This window comes from Lipotes vexillifer, unplaced genomic scaffold (assembly GCF_000442215.2).
Source record: "Lipotes vexillifer unplaced genomic scaffold, Lipotes_vexillifer_v1.1 scaffold382, whole genome shotgun sequence".
Taxonomy (NCBI): domain Eukaryota; kingdom Metazoa; phylum Chordata; class Mammalia; order Artiodactyla; family Lipotidae; genus Lipotes; species Lipotes vexillifer.
This window is the reverse complement of record NW_006780611.1, coordinates 9,072,725-9,083,777: the sequence shown is the minus strand read 5'-3', so window position 1 is coordinate 9,083,777 and position 11,053 is coordinate 9,072,725. Positions and strand designations below refer to the sequence as shown.

General features: G+C 37.9%; 1 protein-coding gene across 1 annotated transcript in view; it reads right to left on the bottom strand.

Moving 5' to 3' along the window:
* The window catches only part of ENTHD1 (ENTH domain containing 1), a 110,442-nt gene that overhangs the window by 70,810 nt on the left and 28,579 nt on the right, over positions 1-11,053 (bottom strand). The gene's annotated exons all lie outside the window — the stretch shown is intronic.

The window sequence follows — 11,053 nt, the reverse complement described above, 5'->3', positions numbered from 1 at the left end:
CAGGAATGACAATTATAATTATTCTAATAATATTTAAAAGAACTTTGTTCCTGCAGTGTGAATTTCATGTGTGCTAGGCAAAATTAGTCAGAAATGTATAGATTATTTTATAAAAAGAAAATTGAAACAAAATTTAAAAAAAGAAATGCCAATGAAGATAAGCTGATACATCTGTTTATATATATTTGCTGAATTTAATGTTTTTGTAGTCTTAATATCACTTTCCTTCCTATGTTAATTACTATGTAAACAAAAGTATTAGCAGCAACTATATTTCAGCATATTATTGGGGACCACAAAAAGCATAAGAAATCTATCTTCAAACTGGTATATGCACACCTCTGGGGGTACTTGAAGACTTCCCAAGTCTAAGTACATAGATAGCTTTATGGGCATAGATAGCTTTAAAGGACTCAATTTCCAGATGCACAAGTTCTGTATATATTCTTACCAAAAACTGATCTGCCTGAGAATGCAACTGTGTAGAAGCATCTGGCTGGTTCTTTCCCCTTTCCCTTTCATAATCAATTTTCTCCCACTTTACAAAGAAAGACATTTTCTTTACCCATATTATTATGGTGCATCTTCCCTTAAGATACAAGCGTAATTGTCTCTAAGGCACCAAATAGTAAAAACGACTGGTATAGGGAAGCTTCCTTTAATCAAGGCATGAAAAACCCAAAGCAGAGCTTCAAAGTTTGTCCTGTCTTATACATATTTCTTTTAATCGCAAAGCATGGCACAAGCAACAGTTCTTTTGGTCCACACCAGCATGTGTGGTACTCAGATATATCACAGTGCGGAGGAGCAAGACAGTTGATAAGTCTCATCTAATGTCCTTGTGCTTTCCATCCCTCAGTACTGTTGAAGAATGCATCGTTCCTGAGGAACAGTCCCATGACAGAAGAGCAGAGAAAGCATCAGAGGCAGGCGCACCTTATTTCACCAACGCGACATACTTAGGGCAAGTCTTCATGCCTTAGCTATTTATCTTAAGAAAACTAAGGAGTGTGAATACAACCAGAGTGATGTCTGGTTACATGTTTATTTAAATAATGTTAGATGTTTTCTGAAAGAAACTTTAAATCTGATTCTACTGGTTGTTTTCACAATGAGGGCCGACTTTGACAACTAGGTAAATATGGTAAATATTCTCCAATAATTGAATGAAACAAATCTGCAGTTCTGAAGACTTGATGAAAATTCATTTAAAGCATATGACACAATAAAATCACTTTCTCAAAAAATTTTGTATTGACGGGTACACTGCAATTCGTGTTTTTATTTTTCCCACACATTTTATTTTTCCCACACATTTTGAGTATATTGGGTTAAATTAAAATGTAACCAGAATAATTAATAGTCATTTGATAAATTTTAGCAAAAGGTTTTTGGTATTATTTCCAGAAATCGAGAACGTAAATTACTCCCAATGACTGTTTAACAAATCTTTTTCTAAGTGGGGTGTTTCCAATCCTTTGCTTTCAACAACATTAAGGAAAGATCTAATCAAGTTAACAGTTGACAAGAGATGAAAAACATTTTTATAATAAATCACTATATAATTTTTGGCACATTATTTGGAAAGAATTCATAAAATTGATTGACATTGCTATAATAAAACACCTTCTATTCCCCACCCAATTTTAGGTGAACAAATCTTCTCAGCATTTACATCTCTAAAAATGTAAAACAGAAACAGAATTTATGCTGAACCCTGTTTATTTCAAGGAATAAGTAATATTCATATATGGGTAAATGAACAGTTCCATGTAGCTCATAAAAAATATCTTTCCAATAAAATTTTATTCTTTATGTTTAATAAGTACTTAACCACATTTATGTGGTTGTTTCTTTTTTTAAATATTTATTTATTTATTTATCTTTGGCTGCACTGGGTCTTCGTTGCTGCGCACGGGCTTTCTTTAGTTGCATCAAGCGGGGGCTACTCTTCGTTGCGGTGCACGGGCATCTCATTGCGGTGGCTTCTCTTGTTGCGGAGCATGGGCTCTAGGCGAGCAGGCTTCAATAGTTGTGGCACGTGGGCTCCGTAGTTGTGGCACACGGGCTCTAGAGCGCAGGCTCAGTAGTTGTGGCGCACGGGCTGAGTTGCTCCGTGGCATGTGGGATCTTCCCGGACCAGGGCTCGAACCCATATCCCCTGCATTGGCAGGCAGATTCTTAACCACTGTGCCACAAGGGAAGCCCCCATTTATGTGGTTTTGATCGACTGTGTACTAAAAATAATTTTAACAGTAAGTCAATCTAGAAGAACTACTTTGCCACTTAAAGCCTCTGGTCACAGACAATTTAGAAAAATAATTTCAATTTATATACATATTTTATGTAGAGATAACTTTCAAGCATAAACATACTTTCTATCAGGATAAAATTCTGTGAGGGATGTGGAATAGAAATATGACTTCAAGGAGAAAAGGGAATGATGTACAATGTCCAATAATTAAAGAAGACCATGTATTGTTTCAAATGAATGACTACAGATATGAATCACAAAAGCATTTATATTCCTTTAGATGCTCTTGAAAGACTCATGAAAGTTTTGCTTGTTTTCTTTTCTTTTGTCTTTAATGTCAATATTTTGAATTATATCCTTTGCATTTACTATACTTAAGACAAAATTTCACACGTCAGTTAAAAACATATTAGGAGGCATATAATTTTTCAAAATCATTTTAGGAATTATACAAGAAAAATAGCCTGGTCCTTGCCTTCAAAAAGTTTATAGCCTGACTAGTGAGATAAGTCTTACATACAGAGACTTATAGGAAAAAATTAGAAGAGAACAATTACAGGTCAAACTTTCTTAAAATAACTAACTTTAGGAATAGAAATTCTAAGGAGGAAAAAAAATCAATGTGTACCAGAGTAATCAGAAAGAGCCTCAAACAGGAAGTAAAATGTGAAGAAGGCTTTGAAGGATGGCTAGGATCCTGATAAGTACAGAGGGAGAAATTATTCCAAGCAGAAGGAACTACATGGGCAAAAGGAGCAAGTATGATATAAGACAAAGATGCTGAAGAATAAGAACTTTGCATTTATGGCTCTAACTTTTCATTTTCTTGTAACTTCACATGAAAATGAATAATTAAAGTGAGCTTATTTTGGACTTGGAGATTTTATAAGTAATACCGGCAAACAGCAGTAGTTTGAGGCTCAGATCATCTATGTACTTTCAAGTGATTTAATGAGGAACTATCTTTATTATCACTCTTTGAGCATTCAGCAACAAATTATCCTTGAAATGATATGGACTTAAGTTTTAGACATCACAGAAGTAGATTAATAAAAATTTCAGGAAGTCAATTGTGAAGTAAAGTGTGAGGAAAACTGAAGAATAGTAAGGATTGTGAAAGAAAAAAATATCTTGCATATTTGGAGATGCATTTTAGCCTAGAATAGCTAAAATGTTATAAGCCTATAATAAATTATCTTATGGAGCAAGAAGGCAGGCAGTCAGAATATACTGAGTGTACAGAAATTCATTCAGAAATTTTTTTTAGCATCAGCACAACAATGGAAGTGAGGTGTGCTTAATTAGGTGATTACACAACATTGCTTTCTGGGTTTTCACAATCAAGTGGAGGGCGAGAACACACTTCACACATTTAGTTCCTTAGTGGAAATGAAGTACCCTGTATATCACAAGCTATTTATCAATCAAGACTGTGAAGTCACAGTCAAGGAGTACTAGTATGTGAAAGAGAAACCTCAAAGGAAAAAGCGAAGATGCTGCAGGAAACGATGCTATTGAGTCATTCGAAGATGAGTGCTTAGATACCACGGCTGTAGGTACTTGGCAGAAGCTATGTGGAGAGAAGCTATAGATCTCATTGAGCCTGTATCACTAGATAATACCACAAAGCAGAACTGGTGAACCCTTTGATATTTCTCAGATGAGATATCAAACTGACGTTCAAACTATCAGACATTAACAATGTGACAGCACATTTTGGAGTTGAAACCCTCCATAAATACCCAAACTGTTCTATGTATTATTTAGCATCTACTAGACATTGTTGCTATGTATTGACAGTGTCCTTTTAGGTGTAATTGAAGTAAACTACGTCATTTATCTAACAAAATTAACTTTTAAAAATGAACAAGTATATCTACCATAGAAAACATTCAGTGGGCTAATGAAAAACTGGTAAGATTTCAAAGCCTCATAGTGATCAAGTTTATATTTAACTTTTGCAGAATCATGAGTTTGGAACCTTAACAATTTCATTATCTTGGAGCAAATTTACCGAAAAGATGCAAGAATAGCACAAAGAATTCTCATCCAGATCCACCAACTGTTAACATTTTGTCCCATTTGCTTTATAATTCTTTCCTCATTTATGTACATATCTTTGTCCTATATCATAAATCTTGAGGCAAAGCCATTGTTGTAGGTTGGATTCCCCAGGAAACAGACTCCGAGACCCAGATTTGTACGAGGGGATTCATTAGGGAGTACTCTCAGAAACCACATCTGGGAGTAATGAGGGAGGCAGGACTGGGCCAAGGGAGAAATTAAACTGTGATGCGTTTGCAGCAGAGGCCTCAGCCAATCCTACTAGGAGCTCTGGGGCTGGAATGGCTCTTCACCGTTGTCCTGCCTTGAAGCAAAGGGGACGGCCCACTTCCATAAGTCATTGAAAGTATGTTCTCTCAGGGATGAGGCATGATCTTAGGTAAAGAGGCTTTCTTTAGCTGTTGGGAATTTGAAGAGAAGAACTCAGCTGAGACCCCTCGGGCACCAAGTCTCCCAGCTGCCGAGGGAATAAGTGCCTTGATCTTGAAGTGGGAATGTGGGAAACGCCACAGCATTCACTACATACAGCACGTCTATTATTCCACTTTATTACTCTGCTCCTATTTACTCATGACAAATACTTCAGAGGCACAGGAGATAGAATGTGAGTATGATAAATCGTTTTTGAAAGGTGAATTTTGAAATTAGTGGGGAAAAGCATGTTTTTTAAAACAAATGAAAACAGAGAAAGGATAAAGAATAAGAAAGCAGAGATGTTTAAGTAGATTTTTTAAATTAAATTGGAAATAGGTAGCTAATAAATAAAGAGAAAGGACAAACTTTTGTTTCAGGAGATCTTTTTGTTTGTTTGTTCGTTTGTTTTTTGTTTTTGCAAAGTAGCATTTTATTTTCTAACTGGATCTTTGCCGGAAAACACATTCCACGAGCTAAAAATCTCCCCATGGACACCGGCCTAATGACAAACTTCCTAATAACGGTAATTAAAAGTTCCTTTGAAAGTATAACCTCTTTCTTGAGTCATATTATTCTGGGAAAGATGAAGGGTGGATGAGTATGTGTAGAAATCAGGTCTTCAGTTGTGAAAATCTGAGTTGTACCTGGAGAGAAAGCAGTAGGGGAAGGCACAGCCCCCAGGCCCGAGCTCGGACGGCGCCACTCTCCTCCTTGGACCTGAGCCCCGGTTCTGCTGCCATTCCTCACCCTCTTGATGCCCTGAGGCTCCGGGCGGAGGGAGGGGCCGCAGCTGTGGAGCCCGGTGTGTGCGCAGGGAGCACCCGAACGCCTGTGGCTATGCAGCTGCAGCTGCCTCCGGGACAACCCCACCCTGCGCCTCACCCCAGAGCCAGGCTCTGCTTGGCGGACTCTCAAAGAAGCAACATAGGGTCAGGAGGGACTCAGGCCACGATGCCCAGGAGCAAGAAAGCCTTAGTCTCGCAGGACCTCAGCACTCCAAACCCTCTACAGCTGCCGTTTTGTATGTTTCAGGAGATCTTAAAAAGGGAGTTGAGGCAATTTTATTTCAGCATTTTGCTAACAATAGCATACAAAATTTGGGAGACTGCCAGCAGTTCTTACTCAATAATAATGGTAAACAGGAAAACCCACAACTGTATTATATACTCAGCAACAGGGACAAGAAGAAATGAACAGTCCCTACGAAAGCAAGTCTAAATATTCAGTAGCTGACTCCTGGGTTAAGGTAACAGAGTAAAGCTGCAATACAGAGTTTCCATCACAAAATACTGAATACTTAATGAGATGTTTTTCTGAAAAGTCAAAACTAATCCAGAGGCAGAGTCAAGATGGCAGTGTGGGAAGATGCAGAGTTAGCATCTCCCCACAACTAGGGCGACTGCCAGCCGCTGGTGGGGAACTCTGACACCCAAGGAGACGGGAGGAACCCCAGAGTGAACCGGCAGGACGTGGGGGGACTCAGCGGGGAGGAGAAGTGGAGGCCAGACAGGGTCGGCACCCCTGAGGCTGGGGAGATCAGGAGAGGCAGGCGGGAGGGCCCTCCAGGAGGAACGGGAGAGAAGTGGAGGGCGATTGCCCTGCCCACTCGAGTCCAGGAAGCCTGCTGGGCTTCCAGGTGAGGTCCCCTGCCCTCTGAGACCAGGGGTGAGGGGCATGCCTCGGCCCCTTCTGTTCCTTGAGCCTAAGCCCCACCTCCCACACCCCTCAGGGCCTTTTCCAGCCCTGTGCGTCCTAAGCATAGGCCCCAGCCACCACCCAAATCTCGCCCTTGCTTAGGCCCCGCCCTCCACAGTCAAGGCCTCCCCCCCTTTTTTTTCTTTTCCCTCCTCCTCTTTTTTACTATTGTGGTACTGATGTACGTTCCGTTTGTTGATTCATCTATATTTTTATTTTTATATTCTTTCTAACATATCTGTTAGTTTCCTAGTCTAATTTTTTTACTTTGTTATTGTTCTTTTTTTTTTGCCACCCCACATGGCTTGCAGGATCTTGGTTCATGAGCTGGGGGTTGGGCCAAAGCTGCTGCAGTGGGAGCTCTGAATCTGAACCACTGGACTAACAGAGAACCTCAGACCCCAGGGAATATTCATTGGAGTGAGGTCTCATGAAGTTCCTCATCTCAGCACCAAGACCCAGCTCTACCCAATAGCGTACAAACTCCAGTGTTAGAAGCCTCGAGCCAAACAAACAGTAAGACAGGAACACAATCCCGCTCATTAAAAAAAAAAAAAAAAAAAAGAGACAGCAAAAAATATGTCACAGATGAAGGAGCAAGGTAAAAACCTATAAGACCAAATAAATGAAGAGGAAATAGGCAATCTACCTGAAAAAGAATTCAGGGTAATGATAGTAAAGATGATCCAGAATCTCGGAAATAGAATGGAGGCATGGATTGAGAAAATACAAGAATTGATTAACAAAGATCTAGAAGAACTAAAGAACAAACAGAGATGAACAACACAATAACTGAAATGAAAAATACACTAGAAGGAATCAATAATAGAATAACAGAGGCAGAAGAACAAATAAGTGAGCTGGAAGACAAAATGGTGGAAATAACTGCCAAGGAGCAGAATAAAGAAAAAAGAATGAAGAGAATTGAAGACAATCTCAGAGACCTCTGGGACAACACTAAATGCATCAACATTCGAATTATAGGGGTCCCAGAAGAAGAAGAGGAAAAGAAAGGGTCTGAGAAAATATTTGAAGAGATCACAGTCAAAAACTTCCCTAACATGGGAAAGGAAATAGTAACCCAAGTCCAGGAAGCACAGAGAGTCCCATACAGGATAAACCCTAGAAAAAACACACCAAGACACATGTTAATCAAACTAACAAAAATTAAATTCAAGAAAAAATATTAAAAGCATCAAGGGAAAAAAGCAAAAATAACATATAAAGTAGTCCCCATAAGGTTATCAGCTGATTTTTCAGTGGAAACTCTGCAGGCCAGAAGGGAGTGGCAGGATATACTTAAAGTGATGAAAGAGAAAAACTTACAACCAAGATTACTCTATCTAGCAAGGATCTCATACAGATACGATGGAGAAGTCAAAAGCTTTTGAGACAAGCAGAAGCTAAGAGAATTCAGCACCACCAAACCAGCTTTACAACAAATGTTAAAGAAAATTCTCTAGGCAGGAAACACAAGAGAAAAAGACCCACAAAAACAAACCCAAAACAATTAAGAAAATGGTAATAGGAACATACATATCGGTAATAACCTTGAACGTAAATGGATTAAATGCCTCTACCAAAAGACACAGACTGACTGAATGGATACAAAAACAAGACCCATATATATGCTGTCTACAAGACACCCACTTCAGATCTAGGGACACATACAGACTGAAAGTGAAGGGATGGAAAAAGATATTCCACACAAATGGAAATCAAAAGAAAGCTGCAGTAGCAATACTCGTATCAGATAAAATAGACTTTAAAATAAAGAATGTTACAAGAGTTAAGGAGGGACACTACATAATGATCAAATGATCAATCCAAGAAGAAGATATAACAATTATAAATGTTTATGTACCAATATAGGAGCACCTCAATACATAAGGCAAATGCTAACAACCATGAAAGGAGAAATTGACAGTAATACAATAATAGTAGGGGACTTTAACACCCCACTTACACCAATGGACAGGTCATCCAAACAGAAAATAAATAAGGAAACACAAACTTTAAATGACACAATAGACCAGATAGATTTAATTGATATTTACAGAACATTCCACCCAAAACTGGCAGAATACACTTTCTTCTCAAGTGCACACAGAACATTCCCCAGGATAGATCATATCTTGGGTCACGAATCAAGCCTCAGAAAATTTAAGAAAATTGAAATCGTATCAAGCATCTTTTCTGACCACAACACTATGAGATTGGAAATCAATTACAGGAAAAATACTGTAAAAAACACAAATACATGGAGGCTAAACAGTGTGCTACTAAATAACCAAGAGATCACTGAAGAAATCAAAGAAGAAATTTAAAAATACCTAGAAACACATGACAACGAAAACACGACGGCCAAAACCTATGGGGTGCAGCAAAAGCAGTTCTAAGAGGGGAGTTTATAGCAATTCAATCTCACCTCAAGAAACAAGAAAAATCTCAAATAAACAATCTAACCCTACACTTAAAGCAACTAGAGAAAGAAGAACAAAGAAAACCCTAAGTCAGTAGAAGGAAAGAAATCATAAAGATCAGAGCAGAAATAAATGAAATAGAAACGAAGAAAACAATAGCAAAGATCAATAAAACTAAAAGCTAGTTCTTTGAGAAGATAAACAAAATTGATAAACCCTTAGCTTAGCCAGACTCATCAAGAAAAAAAAGGGAGAGGACACAAATCAATAAAATTAGAAATGAAAAAGGAGAAACCACAACTGACACTGCAAAAATACAAAGTATTATAACAGACTACTACAAACAACTATATGCCAATAAAACAGACAACCACGAAGAAATGGACAAATTATTGGAAAGGTACAATTTTCCAAGACTGAACCAGGAAGAATTAGAAAATATAAACAGACCTATCACAAGTAATGAAATTGAAACCATAATTAAAAATCTTCCAACAAACTAAAGTCCTGGACCAGATGGCTTCACAGGCAAATTCTATCAAACATTTAGAGAAGAGCTAACACTGATCCTTCTCAAACTCTTCCATAAAATTGCAGAGGGAGAAACACTCCCAAATTCATTCTACGAAGCCACCATCACCCTGATACCAAAACCAGAAAAAGATATCACAAAAAAAGAAAACTATAGGCCAATATTACTGATGAACATAGATGCAAAAATCCTGAACAAAATACTAGCAAACAGAATCCAACAGCACATTAAAAGGATCATACACCATGATCAACTGGGATTTATCCCAGGGGTGCAAGGATTCTTCAATATATGCAAATTAATCAATGTGATACACCACATTAACATATTAAGGGAAAAAAACCATATGATCATCTCAATAGATGCAGGAAAAGCTTTTGACAAAATTCAACACCCATTTATGATAAAAACTCTCCAGAAAATGGGCATAGCGGGAACCTACCTCAACATAATAAAGGCCATATATGACAAACCCACAGCAAGCATCACACTCAATGGTGAAACACTGAAAGCATTTCCACTAAGATCAGAAACAATACAAGGATGTCCACTCTTGCCACTCTTATCCAACATAGTTTGGAAGTCCTAGCCACAGCAATCAGAGAAGAAAAAGAAATAAAAAAGGAATACAAATTGGAAAAGAAGTAAAACTGTCACTGTTTGCCAATGACATGATACTATACATAGAAAATCCTAAAGATGCCACCAGAAAACTACTAGAACTAATCAATGAATTTGGTAAGGTGGCAGGATACAAAATTAATGCACAGAAATCTCTGGCATTCCTATACACCAACAACGAAAAATCAGAAAGAGAAATTAAGGAAACATTCCCATTTACCATTGCAACAAAAAGAATAAAATACCTGGGAATAAAACTGCCTGAGGAGGCAAAAGACTTGTACTCAGAAAACTATAAAACACTGATGAAAGAAATCAAAAATGACATAAACAGATGGAGAAATATATCATGTTCTTGGGCTGGAAGAATTAATATTGTGAAAATGAATATACTACCCAAAGCATTTACAGATTCAGTGCAATCCCTATCAAGCTACCAATGGCATTCTTCACAGAATTAGAACAAAAAATTTTACAATTCGTATGGAAACACTAAAGACTGAATAGCCAAAGCAATGCTGAGAAAGAAAAATGGAGTTGGAGGAATCAGCTGCATAGCACAGGGAGATCAGCTGGGTGATTTGTGATGACCTAGATGGGTGGGATAGGGAGGATGAGAGGGAGGCTCAAGAGGGAGGCGACATAGGGACATGTGTATGCATATGGCTGATTTGCTTTGTTGTGCAACAGAAACTAACACAGTCTTGTGAAGCAATTATACTCCAATAAAGATCTATTTAAAAATATATTAGAAACCATCAAAACTGCTTTATCAAGGGATTTTGCCCTCTTTTTTAAGAGCCTTCATGCACAACTACCCTCAGTGGGATAGGGAGGGTGGGAGGGAGGGGATATTGGAATATATGTATACATATAACTGATTCACTTTGTTGTACAGCAGAAACTAACAAAACATTGTAAAGTGATTATACTCCAATAAAGATGAAAAAAGAAAAAAAAAAAAAAAGCTAATCCAAAAAATTTATAGTAGCAATCTGACATGGAAACAGATGTACCTAAAGGTAATTTTCCTTTTTTTTTTTTTTTTTT